This window comes from Heterodontus francisci, chromosome 1 (genome assembly GCF_036365525.1).
Source record: "Heterodontus francisci isolate sHetFra1 chromosome 1, sHetFra1.hap1, whole genome shotgun sequence".
NCBI lineage: Eukaryota > Metazoa > Chordata > Chondrichthyes > Heterodontiformes > Heterodontidae > Heterodontus > Heterodontus francisci.
Window position 1 is genome coordinate 143,800,284 of NC_090371.1, and position 24,424 is coordinate 143,824,707.

The window sequence follows — 24,424 nt, forward strand, 5'->3', positions numbered from 1 at the left end:
GATACTGTACATTATACCTATGCCAATATAGTTTTGCTTTTTATTCGTTTCTGGGATGAGGGCGTCGCTGGCTAGGCCAGCATTTATTACCCTTGAGCGGGTGGTGGTGAGCTGCTTTCTTGAACGCTGCAGTCCATGTGGGGTAGGTACACTCACAGTGCTGTTAGGTAGGGAGTTCCAGGATTTTGGCCCAGTGACAGTGAAGGAATGATGATATAGTTCCAAGTCAGGATGGTGTGTGGCTTGGAGGGGAACTTGCAGGAAGTGAAGTTCCCATATATTTGCTGCCCTTGTCCTTCTAGGTGGTCGAGGGCATGGGTTTGGATGGTGCTGTCTAAGGAGCCATTGTGCATTACTGCAGTGAATCTTGTAGATGGTACACACTGCTGCCACTGTGCGTCGGTGGAGGAAGTGAATGTTTCTGGATGGGGTGCGAATCAAGCGGGCTGCTTTGTCCTGGATGGTGTCGAGCTTCTTGAGTGTTGTTGGAGCTGCACCCATCCAGGCAAGTGGAGAGTATTCCATCACACTCCTGACTTGTGCCTTGTAGATGGTGAGCAGGCTTTGGAGAATTATGAGGTGAGTTACTCACCGCAGTATTCCTAGTCCCTGACCTGCTCTTCTAGCCAAGGTATTTATATGGCTACTCCAGTTCAGTTTCTGGTCAATGGTAACCTCCAGGATGTTGATAGTGGGGGATTCAGTGATCTATATGCCATTGGATGTCAAGGGGAGATGGTTAGATTCTCTCTTGCTTGAGATAATCATTACCTAGCACTTGTGTGGCACGAATGTTACTTGCCACTGATCAGTCCAAGCCTGGATATCATCCAGGTCCTGCTGCATTTCAGTATCTGAGGAGTCGTAAATAATGGTGAACATTGTGAAATCATCAGCGCACAGCCCCACGTCTGACCTTATGATTGAAGGAAGGTCATTGATGAAGATGGTTGGGCCTAGGACTCCTGCAGTGATCTCCTGGAGCTGAGATGATTGACCTCCAACAACCACAACCATCTTCCTTTGGGCTAGATATGACTCCAGCCAGTGGAGAGTTTTCCCCCTGTTTACAATCGACTCTACAGTTTTGCTCGGACTCCTTGATGCAATACTCGGTCAAGTGCTGCCTTGATGTTAAGGGCAGTCACTCTCACCTCACCCCTTTTGTCCATGTTTTAACTAAGGCTGTAATGAGGCCAGGAGCTGAGTGACTGCATAACCGAAACTGAGCGTCACTGCTCAGCAAGTGCCGCTTGATAGCGCTGTCGATGACACCTTCCATCACTTTACTGATGACTGAGAGTAGACTGATGGGACGGTAATTGGCCGAGTTGAATTTGTCCTGCTTCTTGTGTACAGGACATACCTGGGCAATTTTCCACATTGCTGGTTAGATTCCACTGTTGTAACTGTACTGGAACAGCTTGGCTAGGGGCATAGGTCTTCAGTACTATTGCCAGAATTTTGTCAGGGCCCATAGCCTTTTCAGTATCCAGTGCCTTCAATCATTTCTTGATATTGCTTAGAGTTAATCGAATTGGCTGAAGCAGGACTACAGATTTTAGATCTGATCATTGTGGGATCGCTGAGCTCTGTCTGTCGCATGCTGCTTATGCTGTTTGGCATGCAAGCAGTCCTGTGTTGTAACTTCACCAGGTTGAGTTGTTCCTGGTGCTGATCCTGGCATGTACTCTCAGTTGAACCAGCTTTGATGGTAATGGTGGAGTAGGGGATATGCCAGGCCATGAGGTTACAGATTGTTCTTTGAGTACAATTCTGCTGCTGCCGCACATGGATGCCCAGTTTTGCATTGCTAGATCGATCCCATTTAGCACAGTGGTAGTGGCACACATCAGAGGGTATCCTCAATGTAAAGACAGGATTTTGTCTCCACAAGAACTGTGTGGTGGTCACTCCTACCAATACTGTCATGGACTGATGCATCTGCGTCAGGCAGATTGGTGAGGACGAGGTCAAGCATGTTTTTTTCCCTCTGGTTGGTTCCTTCACCACCTGCTCCACACCCACTCTGAGCAGCTATGTGCTTTAAGACTTGGCCAGCTCAGTCACTAATGGGGCTACCAAGCCACTCTTGGTGATGGACATTGAAGTCCCCCACCCAGAGTACATTCTGAGCCCTTACCACCCTCAGTTCTTCCTCCAAGTGGTGTTCAACATGGAGGAGTACTGATTGATCAGATGACAGGGGCGGTAGGTGGTAATCAGCTGGAGGTATCCTTGCCCGTGTTTGGGCTGATGCCATGAGGTCCAGAGTCAATGTTGAGAACTCTTAGGGCAACTCCCTCCCAACTGTATACCACTGTGCCACCACCTCTGCTGGGTCTGTCTTGCTGGTGGGACAGGACATATTTGGGGATGGTGATGGCAGTATCTGGGACATTGTCTGCAAGGTATGATTCCATGAGTATGACTATGTCAGGCTGATACTTGACTGGTCTGTGAGACTGCTTTCCAAACTTTGGCACAAGGCCCCAGATGTTAGTAAGGAGGACTTTGCAGACTCAACAGGGCTGGGTTTGCCATTGACGTTTCCCATGCCTAGGTCAATGCCAGGTGGTCTGTCCAGTTTCATTCCTTATTGACTTTAAATGGTTTGATAGAACTGAGTGGCATGCTAAGCCATTTTAGAGGGCAGTTAAGAGTCAACCACATTGCTGTGGGTCTGGAGTCACATGTAGGCCAAACCAGGTAAGGACAGCAGATTGCCTTCCCTAAAGGACATTAGTGAACCAGGTGTGTTTTATAACAATTGACAATGGCTTCATAGTTAGCATTAGACCAGCTTTTTTTAAAATTCCTGATTTATTAATTGAATTCAAATACTACTTTCTGCTGTCGTGGGTTGCAAACCCATGTTTTCAGAGCAATACTGTGGATCTTTGGGTTAATAGTTCAATGACAATATCACTACGCCACCACCTCCTCTACCAGGCAGCATAGTTCCAGCTCTGAATACACATGCACATACCACCCATTATATTGGATGCTTTTGCAGCCATTTTATGCCTAAAAAATGAGCACAGCATGATTGAATTTCTAGACCAATAATTTGGCTCTAAGCAGTAACTCTCTTCAGTTTAGATTGTCAGTCTAAGCATGTGCAGTGAAGCTAATTTCACAGGATATGCCAATAGCATTCACTCAGCTGTACTGATTAAATATTTTTCTAAGCTTCTTGCACTTTCTGCTCAGCAGAATTTAAAAAAAATAATCTTGAAAAATGAGATGATAAAATTCAAAAGCATTACCGAGGTAAGCATTAGCGAGTTTTTTTTTTAAAGCTGCATGTGTGTCTAAGAGAGAGTCAGAGACAGAGACTAGAGAGAAGAGCAGATTTTAACCCTACCCACTTAGGGGAAACTGATGGGCAGATAAAAATCCCCCACCTGCCAAGTCATCACTGCATTGCAGTCCTTTTTAGCCTATGCATGTTGTGTCGCAATAACAGAATTGGGACCTGGTTGCAATTTTCATTTGTAGGCCTGAGCAGGAAATGGCAGTAAATTTCCTGCCAGTCCAACTCAGATCAGGCCCAGAAACGGCCCCAAAAGGTAAGTTTACATTTTCTTTCATTTCCTTGTGGGGTTCCACTGCCATATCATCATGCCCCACCCTTCAATTGCAGAATTTCCACTGGACATATACATCTAAATTTGACCATGGCTGTGTTAATTATTGACATCCTGTTTGTCAGGATGAAGAGACAGTAAGAGGGTCATTAATACCATAATTGCATCTTGAAACTCATCCATTCAGAAAATCTATTAAACCAAGTGAAAACTATTTGCCATGTGGTGCATAAGTAAAGAGGAAGATCCTAATGCTTGACATTTTCGAATTATAAGCCCATCTAAATTGGGATGTAAACCTATCTTGGTCAGAGTTCATATAACAGAAAACACAGAGTTTCTTTTCCTTTATTGAGGAGAACTGAACAGGAAGATACTTTATACCACAATTTATTAGAAAAACAAAAAAAGTTGATGTTTTCCATTAATTAGTAACTTTGTTGTGGAATGTAAAAATAGTACTTAATTTATAGTTTGTCTCCATGGGTAACAATTTGACATACGGACAGGAAGCTTGTGGGTTCATGTTCCATGCTAGCATGTCCCACTACATACGTAAGCAGGCACTTCAAGGCAATAGGTAAGGAAGTGCTGCATTGTTGAAGGTATTGTCCTTTTGATGAGATTGAGCAGCTATCCAGAATGATTTTGCATGATTCTCTTGTCGAATTGTCTAGACAGAATTAGTTCAGCGATGAAAGATAGAGGGTGGTGATAAATCCAAAATAGTCTCGGCTGAATATTAGCTTGGAGGCAGGGAGGGAGTGGGGGTTGCTTTGAGGTTGGGAAACATGGGGAGAACAGGTTTCCTGTAGGTCCTGCTGAACTTAATGGCAGGACCTGATCAGCATTTTTAATTTACGTTTCCCCAGTTGCGGTCAGCCAGATTGAGAGGCTGGCTGTGGCTGGGAGGCGGGTAGGCCTTTTGCATCCAACTATAGCCGGGGAGCAGAGAGGAGCAGGAAAGCAATTGGAAAGGCTGGGGCTGGGGGAGGGAGATTGGAGGCCAGGGTTGGGAGTGGGAGGTAGGAGATCAGAGACCTCATACAGGAGATCAGAAGAGTTGGAGGAGGAGATCAGAGGCCTTGTGGAAGAGATCAGAAGAGTTGCTGGGAGGAGAGCAGAAGAATCAAGTACCTGATCACGGGGGATAGGTATATAACAGGTAAACTGGATCCATCAGGTAAGTGGAAAGGCACATACCTCCTGGATACAGCAGTCCTTGTCTCCCTTTAGCCATCGGGTTTTCCGAGGCTGAAAATCTCATCCAGCCAGGGTTAAATTTAAAATGGTAGCTAACTATGAGGTTTGCACTTTTATTATAATGTTTAAATTGTCAACCTGCCTCCTTGGGGCAGGTGGTCATCTGCCCAACTCTCTGCCCCCTACCGCACCCCGACAACCCTGTTTTGCCTCCTTTATAATCAGAAGTGGGAGGGTTGGAGGCATGTTGGGGTTGGTTCAGATTTTTAACAATTTAAGATCCCATCTGACCTAAACTTGCCTGTTATGGTAGTTAAAATTCATTCCACTGTCTGAGAAAAAGAGGCATTTCATAGGAATTTGTTTTGAAAACCTTGCTGCTCACAATATTTGTGAATGATTTGCACCAGAAGAGGAAATTTTATGCTTTCTCCTCGGGCGGTTTGTAGTGGGGAGAGCATAAAATCAGGTGACATGGTGGTTGGGTTGGAGGGGGCTACCCATCACCATCCCACCTCTGCCAAAATTTAGTCCGGGGTGGGAAGGCCTGTGAAAGGCCATCCTGCCCCACCATCAATTGAGGCCCTTCACTGGGTAATTAAACCCCAATTAAGGGCCTCTTCCCACCGTAGCTGCAATTAGCCAAACGGTGGGTGGTTCTGTCGCCGCACAAGAAGCACGCCACAGAAAGTCATGTGGGCTGCATCCCAGCTCTGGGGGGTAGGGGGGTCACGGGTGGATCCGCCCTTGCTGCCGACCTCCCTTACCCTCTCCCCCACAACTCCCACCCTGCAAGGCTCCTCCTGACCTACCTGAAGCTTGGCTCCAGCCACGCTCCTCGGCCTCTAGGATGGTCACCTCCAGCAGCAGCCACCACCTCCGCGGTGGTGCTGCAGCTGCCAGCCTCTGACTGGCAGCTCTCTAAGGGCGGGACTTTCAGCAATGGGGTTCTAGATCCTATGGAAGGTCTGCTGCTGGCAACTTAAGTGCCTGATTGGCACTAAATTTGGCAGGCTATCTGGAAAAGAGGCATTGGTTTCTCCTCACATTGAGACACCAGCATCAGGATAAAATTCCCCCCAGAGTGTTTGTAGTAATGTTGCTAAACATTTTGATGATACATAGCACAGTGCACAGGTACTGAGTAGAGCATTTGGTTATCTTCAGATGATATAAACCACTTACATAGAAGAGCTAAAATATGGCACATGACTTTTAGCATGGGGAAATGTGGAGTAATACATAGAGAAAGAGTTAACGGTAAATATGTGTATAATTTCAAAGGGTCTCTAACCGACAGAGAGAGAAGACAAAGGGTCTATGAGTGATCATTGATCATATCCTGAGAACATCTAATTAGTGTGTTATCAATAATCATTCCTTGGCTGCATCTGGATTACAATTCAGAACAAGATACAGTCTCATTATACAGATTATTCTTGAGGCCAATTCTGGAGTATGACATGTCATTTTGTTAATTGTACATCGAAACAAGATATAAGACTAGAAATTATTTTCAGTAATATAAATTGCTGAATGCTTAATGCATTTTATTGCATGTTAGGCTACGGACGCACTGCAAAGAGTTAATGGAAGACTGATCATGCTCTAAGGAATTAAGTTATAAAGATAGATCCAAGCAATTAAATATATTTTTGCTGAAGCATAGGGTGAGAGGTGAGACATGATACAAGTCTTTAAATAATGAAAGATATAGATAGGATGGAATTAAATAAGAGCTTTCACATGGGCACTAAGCATTGGACAAAACAATGCAACTACAAAATCAATAAGCCTCAAGCAAGGCTAATAATTAGAGAAAACATTTTTATTGGCAGTGGACATGTGAAACAGATTCCTAGAGAAGGTGGTTGATTTAAGGTCAAATGGTACCTTTAAAAGGGAGTTGCTCGGATGTCTCTTGAGAAGGGTAATTGAATGTCATAAAGATATTAATAGCCCTGTGTACTTTTGGTTTCCTTTGTGAGCTAGTGGAAGGAATTTGGCTTTTATTAAAGTAGGGAATCAACAGGATGTATCTGACAAAAATCAGATATAGAAAACATAGAAGAAAATAGGAGTAGGAGTAGGCCATTTGGCTCTTCGAGCCTGCACCGCCATTCAATACGATCATGGCTGATTATCCAAACTCAGTACCCTGTTCCCGGCTTTCTCCCCATATCCCTTGATCCCTTTAGCCCTACGAACTACATCTAACTCTTTCTTGAATATATTTAATGATTTGGCCTTAACTGCTTTCTGTGGTAGAGAACTCCACAGGTTCACCACCCTCTGGGTGAAGAAATCTCTCCTCATCTCAGTCCTAAATGGCTTACCCCTTATCCTTAGACTGTGACCCCTGGTCCTGGAGTCCCCCACCATGGGGAAAATTCTTCCAGCATCTAGTCTGTCCAGTCCTGTTAAAATTTTGTAGGTTTCTATGAGATCCCCTCTCATTCTTCTAAACTCTAGCGAATACAAGCCTAATTGACCCAATCTCTCTTCATACGTCAGTCCTGCCATCCCAGGAATCAGTCTGGTGAACCTTCGCTGCATTTGTTCCATAGCAAGAACATCCTTCCTCAGATAAGGAGACCAAAACTGCACACAGTACTCCAGATGTGGTCTCACCAAGGCCTTGTATAATTGCAGCAAGACATCCTTGCTCCTCTACTCGAATCCTCTTGCTGTGAAGGCCAACATACCATTTGCCTTCTTAACTGCCTGCTGCACCTGCATGCTTACTTTCAGCGACTGGTGCACAAGGACACCCAGGTCTCGCTGCAACTCCCCCTTTCCCAATCTATTACCATTCAGATAATAATCTGCCTTTCTGTTTTTGCCACCAAAGTGGATAACCTCACATTTATCTACATTATACTGCATCTGACATGTATTTGCCCACTCACTCAATCTGTCCAAATCACACATGAACTTCTCTGCATCCTCCTCACAGCTCATACTCCCACCCAGCTTTGTGTCTTCTGAAAACTTGGATATATTACATTTAATTCCCTCATCTATATCATTAATATATATTGTGAATAGCTGGGGTCCTAGCACTGATTCCTGAGGTATCCCACTAGTTACTGCCTGCCACTTGGAAAAAGACCCGTTTATTCCTACTCCTTGTTTCCTGTTTGCCAACCAGTTCTCTATCCATGTCAGTACCTAACCCCCAATCCCATGTGCTTTAATTTTGCACACTAATCTCTTATGTGAGACCTTATTGAAAGCCTTCTGAAAGTCCAAATACACCACATCCGCTGGTTCTCCATTATGTATTCTACCAGTTACATGCTTAAAAAATTCCAGTAGATTTGTCAAGCATGATTTCCCTTTTGTAAATCCATGTTGACTTTGGCCGATCCTGGCATTGTTTTCCAAGTGCTCTGCTATTACTTCTTTTATAATTGACTCTAGCATTTTCCCCACTCCTGATGTCAGGCCAACCGGTCTATAATTCCCCGTTTTCTCTCTACCTCCTTTTTTCAATAGTGGGGTTACATTAGCTACCCTCCAATCCTTTGGAACTGTTCCAGAGTCTATAGAATTTTGAAAAATGATCAGCAATGCATCTACTATTTCTAGGACCACTTCCTTACGTACTCTGGGATGTAGATTATCAGGCCCTGGGAATTTATTGGCCTTCAATCCCATCAATTTCCCTAACACCATTTCCCTACTAATATTGATTTCATATAGTTCCTCCTTCTCACTAGATCCTATGTTCCCCAACATTTCTGGGAGGTAATTTGTGAAGACAGAACAAAAGTATGTATTTAATTGATCTGCCATTTCTTTGTTCCCCATTATAAATTCCCCCATTTCTGACTGTAAGGGACCCACATTTGTCTTCACTAATCTTTTTCACTTCACATATCTATAAAAGCTTTTACATTCAGTTTTTATGTTCTCTGCAAGCTTACTCTCATACTCTATTTTCCCCTTCTTAATCAATCCCTTTGTCCTCCTTTGCTGAATTCTAAACTGCTCCCAATCCTCAGGTTTGCTGCTTGTTCTGGCCATTTTATATTTCTCCTCCTTGGATCGAATACTATCCATAATTTCTTTTGTAAGACAAGGTTGAGCCACCCTTCCTGTTTTATTTTTGTGCCAGACAGGAATGAACAATTGTTGTAATTCATTCATGCGCTCTTTAAATGCTATCCATTGCCTATCCACTGTCAACCCTTTAAGTAACGTTGCCCAATCGATCATAGCCAACTCGCGCCTCATACCTTCCTTTATTTGGATTCAGGACCCTAGTGTCAGAATCAACTCTCTCACTCTCCATCTTAATGAAGAATTCTATCATATTATGGTCGTTCTTCCCCAAGGGACCCCGCACAACAAGATTGTTAACTAATCTTTTCTCATTACTGAATTACCAATCTAGGATGGCAAGTTCTCTAGTTGGTTCCTCAACATATTGGTCCAAAATACCATCATGTACGCACTCCAGGAATTCCTCCTCTACAGTATTATTGCTAATTTGGTTTGCCCAATCTATATGTGGATTAAATTCACCCATAATTACAGTTGTACCCTTATTGCATGCATCTCTAATTTTCTGTTTAATGCCATCCTCTACATCACCACTACTGCTTGGGGGTCTATATAAAACTCCCACCAAAGTTTTCTGCCCCTTGGTGTTTCTTAGCTCCACCCACACAGATTACACTTGAGGATTCTCTGAGCTAATATCCTTCCTCACTATTGTATTGACTTCCTCTTTTACTAACAATGCTACTCCACCTCCTTTCCCTTTTTGCCTGTCCTTCCTAAATATTGATACCCTGGATGGTCAGTTCCCATCCTTGGTCACCCTGCAGCCATGTCTCCGTAAGCGCAACTATATTGTATCCATTTACATCTATTTGCGCGGTTAGTTCACCTACCTTATTGTGAATACTCCGTACATTGAGACACAATGCCTTTAGGCTTGTCTTTTTAACATATGGATTATTTTTTATTTTTTTTTTCTCAGGATGAGCATGACACTGAAAAATCTGTATTTTTACTGCCCATCACTAATTACCCTTAGATGGAGGTTGCATGTCTTCTCTTTGCAATCCTTAATAGGGGCGTCGGTATACTTGATTTCTCTAAGATAAGAGGAGACTGATGTTCTGTTACTGACTGTTCCATTTTTGAGCCTTTTCTCCTTAGTTAATGGAAGATTCATATTTATACTGCAGCTCCCACAGAATACCAAAGTGGAGTCACTGCTGCCCCGGCTTTTGGGCCTGTCTGCAGGACCCGCACCATGAGAACAACATTCCAGCCATCATGTCTCTGCCAGCCAAAAAACAGCGATCCAACCTAATCCCACTTTCGAGCTCTTGGTTCATAGCCCTGTAGGTTCTGACACTTCCAGTGCATATCCAAGTGTTTTTAAATGTGGTGTGAGTTTCTGCCTCTACCTGCCTTTCAAGCAATGAGCTCCAGACCCCCATGAGCCCCTGCCAGAAAAGAATTCTGCACAACGCCCTTCTAATCTTTCTGTCAATTACTTTAAATCTATGACCCCTGGTTATTAACTTCTCTGCTAAGGGAAATAAGTCCTTCCTATCCACTCTATCTAGGCCCCTCATAATTTTGTACACTTCAATTAAATCTCCCCTCAGTTTCGTCTGTTCCAAAGCAAACAACACCAGCCTATTCAATCTTTCATCATGCCTAAAATCCCCCATTCCTTGCAATATTCTCATATATTTCCATTGTACCATCTCTAGTGCCATCACATCTTTCCCATAACGGGGTGACCAGAATTGTATGCAGCACTCCAGCTGTGGCCTAACTAGATTTTTGTCTTGTTCTAGCATAACTTCCCTGATCTGTGTTGGCTAATAAAGGAAAGATTCCCGAAAGTCTTTTTAGCCACCTTATCCACCTATCCTGTTTCTATCAGGGATCTGTGGACATGTACTTCAAGGTCCCTCTGTTCCTCTACACTCCTTAGAACCCTGCCATTTATTGTGTATTTCCTTGCCTTGTTTATCTTCCCCAAATGCATTACCTTGGGTTTCTCCGGATTGAATTTCATTTGCTATTTTTCTGCCCACCTAGCCAGTTCATTGATATCTGCCTACAGTCGTGAGCTTTCTTCCTCACTTTCAATCACACAGCCAGTTTTTGTATCATCTGCAAACTTCTTAATCATGTCCCCTACATTTAAGTTTACAACATTGATATATATCATGAAAAGCAAGGCACCCAGTGTTAGAGAAACTTCCAAGCCTGTTTTTGAAGAAGACACTGAGACTAGGATGCTTTGGTGGAGATTGTTTATTGCTTATCACTGAGCTTACTTCTACATGCCTAACAACACCCACAGCCAGTGATGGCTGACTCTTCTTTATATACACACACTTGAATATAATTAACTAATTAACATCCAACACCTGTTCAACCTATTATCTTGAACTACCAGGTATTTACCCTCCAGGAACAGAATTTCAGACCCTAATACTGAGCCCTGCAGAACCCCACTGGAAACATCCTTCCAGTCACAAAAACACCCATCGCCCATTACCCTTTGCCTCCTGCCACTGAGCTAATTTTGGATCCAACTTGCCCTTGGATCCCATGAGCTTGTACTTTTCTAACTAGTCTGTCATGCAGGACCTTATCAAAAGCCTTGCTAAAATTTCAAGATCTTAAGGGGAACAGATATGTTCAATTGAAAAAAACTACTTCCACTTGTTGTGGTGGGGGGGTGGGGTGTGGGGGGTGGGGTGGGATCTAGGACTAGGGGGCATAGTCTAAACATTTTAGAAGTGAAATTAGGAAACACTTCTACATACAAAGGGTGATTGAAGTTTGGAACTCTCTTCCCCAAACAGCAATTGATGCTAAATGTTAGTTTTAAAACTGAGATTGATAGATTTTTGTTAACCAATGGTATTAAGGGATATGGGGTAAAGGCAGGAATATGGAGTTATATCGCAGATCATCCATGATCTTGTTGATTGGCGGAACATACACGAAGGGCTAAATGGCCTACTCTTGTGTCTGTGTTCCTGTGTTCCATGTAGACTACATCAAAGGTGCTACCCTCATCGACCCTCCTTGTTACCTCCTCAAAAAATTAAATCATGTTAGTCAAACATGACCTTCCCTTAATAAATCCATGTTGACTGTCCTCTATTAATCGATCCCTTTATAAATGACAATTTATATTGCCCTCAGAACTTTTTACAATAACTTGCTCATCACCAAAGTTAGATGATTGTCCTTTAATTACTCAGTCGTTTCATTCCTCCCTTTTTAAACAACAGTACAACATTAGCAGTTTTCCAGTCCACTGACACCATGGGCTGGATTTTACATCGGATAGGCGGGAGCTGGCCACCGACGCAAATGTTGGTGATGAACCCGCTTCCGCCCGGCCTGGGGATTTGTCCCGCATTTTATGGGCTTTAATTGTTCCGAGGCGGGACTTCCACCCGCTTGAGGGAAGAAGTCCTGCCTCATTGAGCTGCCGGCCAACCATCGGGCCGGCAGCTCTTAGTCCCAGCAGCACCGCCAGGAACGATGGCCACTGCTGGGACTGCAGCCCAGCCATGGCCATGGAGCCAGGACTACAGGTAAGTTCGGGTTGCCTCGTTGGGGTAAATGGTCGTGCCCCGGCGAGACAACGGTGGTCATGTGGAGGAAGGAGGCGTCTCGGTTCTGGGGGTGGTTGGGGAAGCTGCGGCGGCCCTCAATCGGGAACCCTGTGCCCTTTTGTCAGGGCCCACCCCCGGGGCGCTGAGAGGGCGCCAGCTTTCACTGGGCGTCCGTTCACGTCTCCCGGACGCCCACTTGCCATGGGTAAAATCTCCGTGTAAGCGGGTGAAGGCCCTTAAGTGGCCATTAAGTGGCCACTTAAGGGTCTTGATTGGCCTGGGGTGGGCGGCCCGTTTCTCGCAGCCCCGTCCCCCCGCCCCTCCGGCCCACGTAAAGTGGGACGGAGGTGGGAGCAGGTCAGGAAGGCCTACCGGAGCCTCCCTCTCAATTTTATGCCACCTCCCCCCCACCATCTCGCTCGCTGGGGTGGCGTAAAATTCCGGCCCATGCTTATTTCTAGAGAGGATTGAAAATGATGTTCAGAGCCTTTGATATTTCATCCCTTGCTTCTCTTGGGAGCCTGGGATACATTTCATCTGGGCCTAGTGATTTATCTACTTTCAAAGATGCTGAACTCCTCAATATTTCCTCCATCGTTATGTTCATACCATCCAATATTTCACACTCCTCCTCCTTAACTACAATGTCTGAATCATTCCCTTTTTTGTAAATAAAGACGCAAAGTGTTCATTGAGAACCATATCCACTACCACTTACAAGTTACCTTTTTGGTCTCTAATCGGTCTTACTCCTTCCTTAGTTATCCTCTTGCTCTTTATGTACCTTTGGCTTTCCTTGATTTTACTTGCCAATATTTTTTTCATGCTCTCTCTCTCTTCTTGCCCAGACTTTATGTTGCGTAACTAGCATGTACCTGAACTAAGAGGCCCAAAGATTGATGAAAATTGGCCCATAGGCCTCATCAGCATAGTTGGAATGAGCTGCCTCCATAGGCAACTCACTCAAGGGAAAAGATAAATGTTGGCCAACCTGCCTTTTTGGCACATCCTTCAGATAAGTCCCAAGAGGAGAGGAATCGAGCAAGTTAAGGGTGACATGAGCCTAATTGTAACTTCTCTGGACTCAGAGGGGTACTCCTGCTTCTCAAGCTCCACAGAAAAACAAAATTAAATTACTTTTTGTTGGTGGCTGCATGGGCCACTGATGAATTCTATGTGAGGTAGCCTCAACATCTGCCTCGTTATTGCTGATGAATTTCTCAATGAGGTCTTTTAACAGATGTTCGGCCCTTAATTTATACCCATAACTCCTAAAGAAGGGACACCATGAATTTAGCTGTGGGACCAATGTCTGGGTATACTTGTGGCCATTTTACATCAATTTCTACTCCAGATTGTCTTTGCAAAGTGAGATGATGGGATATTTGGATGTTGGGAGAATGGGAAATGAGGTACCTTTGGGTAAGTGATTGTCTGGTTGATCTGTAGAAAATGCAAATGTCACTGGCACAGTTTTCAGTTTTTTGCGCTAGTTAATCTCTGGGATTCAACATCACTGAGTATTCCCATAAGTGGATCACAAATCCCTTATGATCTGGAATGCACTTCTTTCTGCCCACTACCTAGGTAAACAATAGCATGACCCAGGAATCATAATAAATAACCCTTGAACCATATGTCAGTTATTGAAATATATCTTGTGCTTCTTTACAGAAAGTGTCTGAAGTAGATAAAGAATCCAGCCTAGATGAAACATGGCTGCAAACCGTCAACTGGTATATTTTGCATAACGAGTGAGCAGATTTCTGTTTTCATGTTAACAAAAAAATTACCTCCACTTCTTGGTTATGAGAAATAATAAACCTGCGGCTTAGTTTCTGACTGTATGCTCAGTATTCTATCTAAGCTAGTCAAAGCTAATCTGATTCAGACTTTGGATAGTATTGCTTGCTCTAGCACATTCTTTATGAATCATTGCATTACAGACTGATGTTACTAATATCTGCTGCACAGCAGCCTGTAAATAACTGAAACCAATAAAGTTCAAGCCTGTGGTGTGCCTACTGTGGACTGCCTCATGAAGATTTTGACATAACTCTGTCATCACCTCCCCGGTTGAGAAAATATTATGCAATTTTGACTTTGTTAAGATTATATTTTGGATTGTTTCTTGCTAATCATGGCATATACAGAATTTTTTGCTAATATTTCTTCAAATTACAGGAATATTCATCGCTGACTGGTTGGCCAAAGGCATTAATATGCATCTACAATTTGGAAACTGTCATACAAAAGAGAGTTTAACATGCTAATATTGATTGAATACAATCATGGCAACAGTCTTTCACTGATAGCTGGCTAGGCAGCATATTAATTTTTGCATAATTAAAGCAAAATTCTGCAGATGCTGGAAATTTGAAACAAAACAAAAAGTGCTGGAAATACTCAGCAGGTCTGGCAGCATCTGTGGAGAGAGAAACAAAGTTAATGTTTCAGGTCTGTGACCTTTCATCAGAACTAGCAAAGGTTAGAAAAGAATTAGGTTTTAAGCAAGTGAAGGGGATGGGAGAGGGTGAGAGAACAAAGGGGAAGGCATTTGATAGGGCAGAGGGAGATTAAATAACAAAGCTGTCCTGGGGCAAAGACAAAGTGTGTGTTAATGCTTGTGGTGAATGACAAAGCATTAATCCAGACAGATTGTTAATAGCGAAATAATGAGCACCTCTGACTACATGAAAAGCAGGCACATGGTTAAAAAATAAAATATTAAAGAAAGGCCAGTCATGGTCTGAAGTTATTGAACTCAATGTCCAGTCTGCAAGGCTGGCGAGTGCCCAATCGAAAGATCAGGTGCTGCTCCTCGAGCTTGCATTGATTTTCACTGGAGCACTGGCACAGGCCAAAGACAGAAAAGTTGGCATGAGAGCAGTGGGGAGTGTTGAAATGGCAATCAACTGGAAGCTCGGGGTCATGCTTTCAGACTGAGCGGAGGTGTTCAGCAAAGCGGTCACCCAATCTGCATTTGGTTCTCCACAATGTAGAGGAGACTGCATTATGAGCAGCAAATACAGAATACTAAATTGAAAGAACTACAAGTAAATCGCTGCTTCACCTGAAAGGAGTGTTTGGGACCTTGGATAATGAGGACTGAGGAGGTAAAAGGGCAGGTATTACACCTCCTGCGATTGCATGGGTAGGTGTTGTGGGAAGGGGATGAGGTGGCAGGGATAATGGAGGAGTGGACCAGCATGGCACGGAGGGAACGATCCTTTCGGAATGCTGCCAGGGGAGGAGAGGGAAAGATGCGTTTGGCGGTGGCATCAGCTGGAGTTGGCGGAAATGGTGGAGGATGATCCCCACGGATGGGAAGGCTGGTGGGGTGGAAAGTGAGGACAAGGGGAACCCTGTCGTGGTCTTGGGAGGGAGGGGAAGGCGTGAGGGCAGAAGTGCAGGAAATGGGCCCGACATGGTTGAGGGCCCTGTCAACCACAGTGGGAGGGAATCCTAGGTTGATGAAAAAGGAAGACATATCAGATGCGCTGTTGTGAAAGGTTGCATCATCAGAGCAAATGCGTCGGAGATGCAGAAACTAGGAGAATGGAATGGAGTCCTTACAAGAGGCAGGGTGTGAAGAAGTGTAGCTGTGGGAGTCGATGGGCTTGCAATTAATATTAGTGGACAGCCTATCCCCAGAGATGGAGACAGAGAAGTCGAGGAAGGGAAGGGAAGTGTCAGAGATAGACCATGTAAAGGTGAGAGAAGGGTGCAAATTGGAAGCAAAGTTGATAAAGTTTTCCAGTTCAGGCGGGAGCAGGAAACGGCACCGATACAGTCATCAATGTACTGGGAAAAGAGTTGGGGGAGGGGGCCTGAGTAGGACTTGAACAAGGAATGTTTGACATATCCCACAAAAAGACAGGCATAATTAGGACCCATGCGGGTACCTATAGCAACATCTTTTATTTGAAGGATGTGAGTGGAGTTGAAGGAGGAGTTGTTCAATGTGAGAACAAGTTCAGCCAGGCACAGGAGGGTGGTGGTGGATGGGGACTGGTTGGGCCTCTGTTCAAGGAAGAAGCGGAGAGCCCTCAAACCATCTTGGAGGAGGATGGAGGTGTAGAGAGATGGTCATCCATAGTGAAGAGGAGGCGGTTAGGGCCAGGAAACTGGAAATTGTCAAAATGACGTAGAGCGTCCAAAGAGTCACAGATGTAGATGTGAATATTTATTTTTACCTCTTGCAGATCAACAAATTCGATTGGGACAAACATTCTATGTTAATGATATCCAGCTCTGCTCAAGCAGCATTTAGATTGACAGAAACCTCAGGGACTGGGCCAATGATTTTGTAATTCCTTTGACTGACATCCCTGTAGCTAGAAGCTTCCAATTGCAAGCTCAAATTTGAAAAAATGAGCTCATAGTAATTCAGCTAGTCAGAAGCCAGCAGACAGAGCAAGTGAAGTCTGACTCTCTGATAGCGTTATACCACGTGAGATGTAAGAAAGCATCTTTCAAGGATCAATTTTTTTTTAATTCATTCATGGGATGTAGGCATCACAGGCCAGGCCAGCATTTATTGCCCATCCCTCATTGCCCTTGAGAAGGTGGTGGTGAGCTGCCTTCTTGAACCGCTGCAGTCCATTTGGGGTAGGTATACCCACAGTGCTGTTAGGAAGGGAGTTCCAGGATTTTGATTCAGCGACAATGAAGGAATAGTGATATAGTTCCAAGTCAGGATGGTGTGTGACTTTGAGGGGAACTTGCAGGTAGTGGTGTTCCCATGTATTTGCTGCCCTTGTCCTTCTAGTTGGTAGAGGTTGCGGGTTTGGAAGGTGCTGCCTAAGGAGCCTTGGTGCACTGCTGCAGTGCATCTTGTAGATGGTACACACTGCTGCCACTGTGCGTCGGTGGTGGAGGGAGTGAATGTTTGTAGATGGGGTGCCAATCAAGTGGGCTGCTTTGTCCTGGATGGTGTCGAGCTTCTTGAGTGTTGTTGGAGCAGCACCCATCCAGGCAAGTGGAGAGTATTCCATCACACTCCTGACTTGTACCTTGTAGATGGTGGACAGGCTTTGGGGAGTCAGGAGGTGAGTTACTCGCCTCAGGATTCCTAGCCTCTGACCTGCTGTTGTAGCCACGGTATTTATATGGCTACTCCAGTTCAGTTTCTGGTCAACGGTAGCCCCTAGGATAGTGGGGGATTCAGCGATGGTAATGCCATTGAATGTCAAGGGGAGATGGTTAGATTCTCTCTTGTTGGAGATGGTCATTGCCTGGCACTTGTGTGGCGCGAATGTTACTTGCCACTTATCAGCCCAAGCCTGGATATTATCCAGGTCTTGCTGCATTTCTACACAGACTGCTTCAGTATCTGAGGAGTCACGAATGGTGCTGAACATTGTGCAATCATCAGCGAACAACCCCACTTCTGACCTTATGATTGAAGGAAGGTCATTGATGAAGCAGCTGAAGATGGTTGGGCCTAGGACACGTTAGGAGGTAGCACAAGAAGAGGGTGGTTTTTGTTTTGTCATTTCAAGCCAGTTAGTGAAATTTGTAACTCACTAGAAACACATGTTTTGGACTGAATGCTGCTTATTTACCTGTTTAATTTAAAATTTAAATCTGTTGGCTTATAGCCTGAGCATCAATCTGATAGAGTTCTGACCACCAAAGTTGTTGTGGAATTAAACTGACCACTCTTGAGTCCATGGGATTTAAGGAAGCAAAGACATTTATTCAAGCATATGCAAGGGAGAAGCTTCTGGTAACCCCAAAGAACTTCTCAGCAATACAGGGTTTGCAGCACATATTTACAGTTCTTAACTTCCTAGTTTTTAGTTTAGTTTAGTTCTTCAGCACTGAAACAGGCCCTTCGGCCCACCGAGTCTGTGCCGACCATCAACCACCCATTTATATTAATCCTACACTAATTCCATATTCCTACCACATCTCCACCTGTCCCTATATTTCCCTACCACCTACCTATACTAGGGGCAATTTATAATGGCCAATTTACCTATCAACCTGCAAGTCTTTGGCATGTGGGAGGAAACCGGAGCACCTGGAGGAAACCCACGCAGACACAGGGAGAACTTGCAAACTCCACACAGGCAGTACCCAGAATTGAACCCGGGTCGCTGGAGCTGTGAGGCTGCGGTGCTAACCACTGCACCACTGTGCCGCCCATCATACTGTATGATTCTATGACAGTCTTCAATCATGAATCACTTTAATTCATCACATGCATCATGTGGTTAGTAACCTAATCAATGGACAATACCAATCCAGCAGATGTTCCCTGCTATCTCAGTTCCCTCAGTTCCCGGCCGTGAGTCTACTAGTTACTTGGTGATTGCTGTCTGGCCTTCTCTTTCCCTTTATCTCGTTCCCATGGAACAACATGTTTACACAGACTGCTAGGCTTTTATTATCACGTTGATGAATCTTTCAATCGCAGGGCTGACATTGGTTAAGTATTCCATCATGTCTATCTTCACTACAGTACTTGTTTTAAGACTTAGTACATTCTATTACCAGCCCTACTTAGCCCTATCCAAGACTAATCCCTTTTGTCCCACGACAAAGGTCAATGAACGGAATGCAGTGGCTGGTGTTTCCTATTCGATACCTCAGTCTTGCAACACTTGTCTTGTGCAGATAAAGATACACTTGGTTTATAAGGAATGCAAGGTCATCGAAGGAAAAAATACCATGCTGTCATGCAGCACTGGAATGGGGCAGGGCTGAAATGGTGATCCCTTCATAAATCCTTGCTACATTGAGAGGGATAGCCATAGACCTGCACCAGATCCAAGAAAAAGGTAAAGAATAGATATTTCTACTGATTTGTCAGAACAAAAGGGCTACTCTGTAATGGTAGTATGACCAATCAGGTAAGTATATATATCTTGGACACCCCTATTTCCTTGCAGGGAAGAAAAAGTCCCACTTTCAAGAAGAATGGGGTTGATTCGTGGGACTGGATTCACTCAGGTTTTTCTCATTTGATACTGAGCCTCTAATTCTAATGATGACAGGTGCTATCCTCAGCAGCCTTTGAGATGCACTTTTTCTGGAATACCTGGCGTAGCTTGGAAAGCCTTCAGCTATTTCTCCAAGCTGCTGCATATGAACCAACCAACCTCTACTGCCCAAGTCATGATTTCTACTGAGTTTATATGGGCAGAACCTGACAGATTTGAGTTCTGCTCAAAATCCTGACTCTTCTGCCACAAGTCCACCAAAGTAACAGTGCCCTCTTAGGCATATTTTTGTAGCTTAGAGTCACTCAACAACATGTTTTAATAGGTTAATTCAACATATATTAGAATATTCTTGAATTTGATTACATTTCTTTTTCCCAGAACTGAGTGTGTTCATGTTAAAGTGAAACATAACTAACATGACAGAATTCTTTGCTGATGATTATTCTATCCCAAAGGCTACTACTTCAGAAAAAACAAGAAACCATTTTATTTTCAGAAACAATGGAGTCGGATTAGTGTGACAGGATTCACTTTGGTTTTCATCAAAGCTCCTCACCTGATTGTGAGCCTCTCACTCTAAAGACTGCAGGTGATGTTGAACTGCATATGACAGATAATCCTCTTTTGACTGAAGAGATGACAGTACTTTTTGAGGCAATCTCCTCCTCCGTAGAGCCTTTATCTTTAGTGTGTGTATGTCTCGGGGGTGGGAAGGCCGTTGTGTTGAAACAGCCTGTGCTTGACTGAGCTGAAAATGGATTTGGCATTGCATTCAAGAAAAGCACTCTGCTTCACGTTCTTGCCATTTTATTCAAAAAAATATCAATTCTGGTGGTATTTTAAATAGCATGGGAGCTGATCCACAAAAATGCATGTTAAAGACTTAGACCTGACTGTAATGAGAATTGTTTAGACACAATCCTACATCACATTATCCACCTTCACATTCAGCACAAGCTTTCTCTCTTTATCAGGTATGGATGGGGCACAGGACAGGAAGATTAATTGAAAGAAAAGCAATTCATTTGGACAAAAGGAGAGGAGGTTCCTAATGTTGTATGAGCACTGGCTATAATTGTGCTGCCTATCATTCTAATATACTACACTGGCATAGCTTTATTCATAAAAGAAGTTTAAGAGATATTGCTGCAGATGTCTTATTTTTTGCAATCCAGCGATTAGTTGGCCCCCAACAAAGTTTGTACATGACTTATTTATTCACTCAAGGGACGAAAAATTTGATTAGACCCATTAGCAGGCACAGGGATCATGATGCGCAATTACCCAGTGCCCAGTTGAGTTGAGGCAGGCAGAAAACAAACTTTGTGCTGCCTGCTCATCGACATGATCGTGCAGCACAGTGCAAAATGCACTGCTGACTGACTGCATTCTCAGCAGGGGCCCAGGTGTGTGTGTGACTAACTAACATGCAGCTAGTCAGCAATTTTTAAAGGCAGCCTGCTCCTCTTAAAGGAGAGATGTTTTCAGGTTGCAGCAGCTATTGGGAGGCTTACTGACAGTCTTTGAGAAAAGGAGCAACAGGCCACAGAGAGGGCTCCTAGATTCTCTGATGCAGCACTAGAGGCCTCAGTCCAGGAGATTGAAAGGAGGAGAGAGATCATGTTTCCACAGGGGACCAGGAGACCCTCAAGGAATACCCTGCGAAGAGAATAGGAGCAGGTGGCCAGCATGTTAAGTTCCAGGTGTCTGACCCCTTGGAACTGAAAGCAGTGCCACAAAAAGGTCAATGGCCTCACATGAGTGGTCAAGGCCAATGAATTTTCAAATGACAACTCCTACCCACCAGAATACTAACCTCTCACACTGCACAATGTATCACACCCACATCACTTACCCATCAGCAATATTCATTGACTCCACCTCACCCTCATACACTTACCAACACTGTCAGCCTCACACCCATAGCTCACAGGGAATGGGACTCTCTGGATGGCTGTACAGAGAGCTGGCATGGGCTTGATAGGCTGGAGGGCCTCCTTCTGTGCCTTTTATGACTCGCCGACTCTATGACTCTTGCACATGCTTCCAGCTATTCAGCTATGGCCCAAACACATTAAAACACACATTGAATTTCTTCCCTCTCTACTGCAGGACACAGTCGCAGACAGGAGGAAGCAGTAGAGAGCTGTCAGGGAGATAGGCACACCTATGTTTCCTAAGCCTCTTAGAGGAGATGAAGCTCTGCATTATAGGGCCAGCAATGATTGAGGCCATTGCATATGGTGTCGGCATAAACATTCAGGATGATGGTCTGTTCCTGCTAAATGCACTTTATTGAATCCTACTTCACCCTCATCCTGCTATCTGGCATTAAGTGCAAGCTGAAATTGGAGTGGCCATCAACCTCTTTCTTTCTACCCAAGCAGTCTTCCCTCATTATGTTTCCAGATACCCAAGAAATGCCACCTGGCCAGCCAGTGCAGCCTCACTATCAAGGGCAAGAGCACAAGTAGACATCTGCTGCAGGATCACTACCATTTGATCTGGCATTTGCAGACACAGCTCATATGCTGGCACTGCATGCACCTTAAAGCGTAGTATAGAGGCAGAATTATCATGTGGTGGGCTAGATTTAATGGAGCCGGCAGGGCTTCTGCTGCTTGGCCGAAAAGGCGGGGGGTAACCTGCCTCGGCCATTTGGAGCACCCCCGTCTGACTCGATTTTACAGTGCCTGAGCAATTAGGGGGAGGCGGTGGCACAGTGGTAATGCCACTGGACTAGTAATCCAGATGCCCAGGCTAATGCTCTGGGGACATGGATTCGAATCGTACCACAGCAGATGGTGAAATTTGAATTCAATTAATAAATATGAAATTAAAAGATAGTCTAATGATGACCATGAAACCATTGTCGATTGTAATAAAAACCCATCTGGTTCAATAAAGTCCGTTCAGGAAGGAAATCTTCTGTCCTTACCTGGTCTGGCCAACATGCGACTCCAGATCCACAGCGATGTGGTTGACTCTTAAATGTCCTCAGAAATGGCCGAGCAAGTCACTCAGTTGTATCAAAGTCTATCAAGCAGCACTTGCTCAGAAATAACCTTATCAACGCTTAGTTTAGGTTCCGCCAGTGCCACACAGCTCCTGACCTCATTACAGCCTTGATCCAAACATGGACAAAAGAGCTGAACTCCAGAGCTGAGGTGAGAGTGACTGCCCTTGACATCAAGGCAGCATTTGACCGAGTATGGCATCAAGGAGCCCTAGCAAAACTGGAGTCCATGGGAATCAGGGGGAAAACTCTCTGCTGGTTGGAGTCATTCCTTGTATAAAGGAAGATGGTTGTGGTTGTTGGAGGTCAATCATCTCAGTCCCAGGGCATCACTGCAGGAGTTCCTCAGGGTAGTGTCCTAGTCCCAACCATCTTCAGCTGCTTCACCAGTGATCTTTCCTCCATCAAAAGGTCAGAAGTGGGGATGTTCACTGATGATTGCACCATGTTCAGCACCATTTGTGACTCCTCACATACTCACCCAGCTCACTCACCCATCCAGATACAGCAAGAATTGGAAAACATCCAGGATTGGGCTGACAAGTGGCAAGTAACATTCACACCACGCAAGCACCAGGCAATGACCATCTCCAACAAGAGAGAATCTACCCATCTCCCCTTTGATGTTCAATGGCATTACTCTCACTGAATCCCCCACTATCAACATCCTGGGGGTTACCATTGACCAGAAATTGAACTGGACCATTTACATTAATGCTGTGGCTATTAGAGCAGGTCAGAGACGATGAATTCCGCGAAGAGTAACTCAACCCCTGTCTCTCCGAGGCACAGATCAGGAGTGTGATGGAATAGTCCCATTTGCCTGGATGGGCACAGCTCCAACAGCATTCAAGAAGCTCGATAACATCCAGGACAAAGAAGCCCACTTGATTGGCATCCCACCTACCACCTTCAACACAGACGCACAATGGCAGCAGTGTGTACCATCTACAAGATACACTGCAGCAACTTGCGAAGCCTCCTTCAACAGCACCTTCCAAACCTGTGACCTCTACCACCTAGAAGGACAAGGGCAGTAGATGCATGGGAACACCACCACCTGCAAGTTCCCCTCCAAGCCACGCACTATCCTGACTTAGAAAGATATCACTGTTGCTGGGTCAAAATCCTGGAACTCCCTTCCTAACAGCACTGTGGGTGTACCTACACCCCAAGGACTGCAGAGGTTCAAGAAGGCAGCTCACCACCACCTTCTGAAGGGCAATTAGGGATGGGCAATAAATGCTGGCTGAGCCAGCAATGGCCACAACCCACAAACTAATAACTAAAAAAAAATCCCCATACCTTTAAAGATGGGGATCCTGCCAACAAGAGCTGCCGGCCAATCAGAGGGACGGCAGCCTAGTAGTATCAGCAGTGTCACCAGGAACTGTGGTGGATGTGGTGGATGGCGAGGTTGTGGAGGGGAGGATGGATAGTTTGTGTGCCAGCTATCCAGAGGGTGAGGTTGCACATGAGTTCTGCTACAGAGGACTCAGATGAGGACATTGTTGGGGCGGCATTCTGCCAAATGCTGATGAACTTGCACACTGTTATATTTGGTTCATTGGCAGGCCTGCCAGAAAGACTGATGCCACTCTCTAGGAACGTTGAGGAGCCCAGCTCCAAATTGACATAAGGCTTCTTGCAGAGCTTGGAGCCCACCCTTTCCAGTGTGGAAGCTGTGGCGAAGTCCATGACAACAGTGGCAGACCAAGCCATGATTCAGTGACTGGTGGTCAATGTCCCAGCTTCCACTACAGCACAGGAGGAAGTCATCCAATCTCTCGGTGCTGTAGCGGAAGCTCAGACGGAGGTTATGAAACTGATGTTTGTTGTCATGCAAGCCCAGCTTGCTCCTATGCAGGCTCAGACAACTGCCATCATTGCTGCAGATATCAGTGCTCAACGGGACATGCAGGCTGTCATCACTCAAAAGTCTGTGTTCCAGCATATTACTAGGATTGTTGAGGAACCGCTCCATGGAAGAGGCAGTGGTTCCATGGAGAATGCTCCTCTCTCAGAATGACAGCATTCATGCTCCGACCA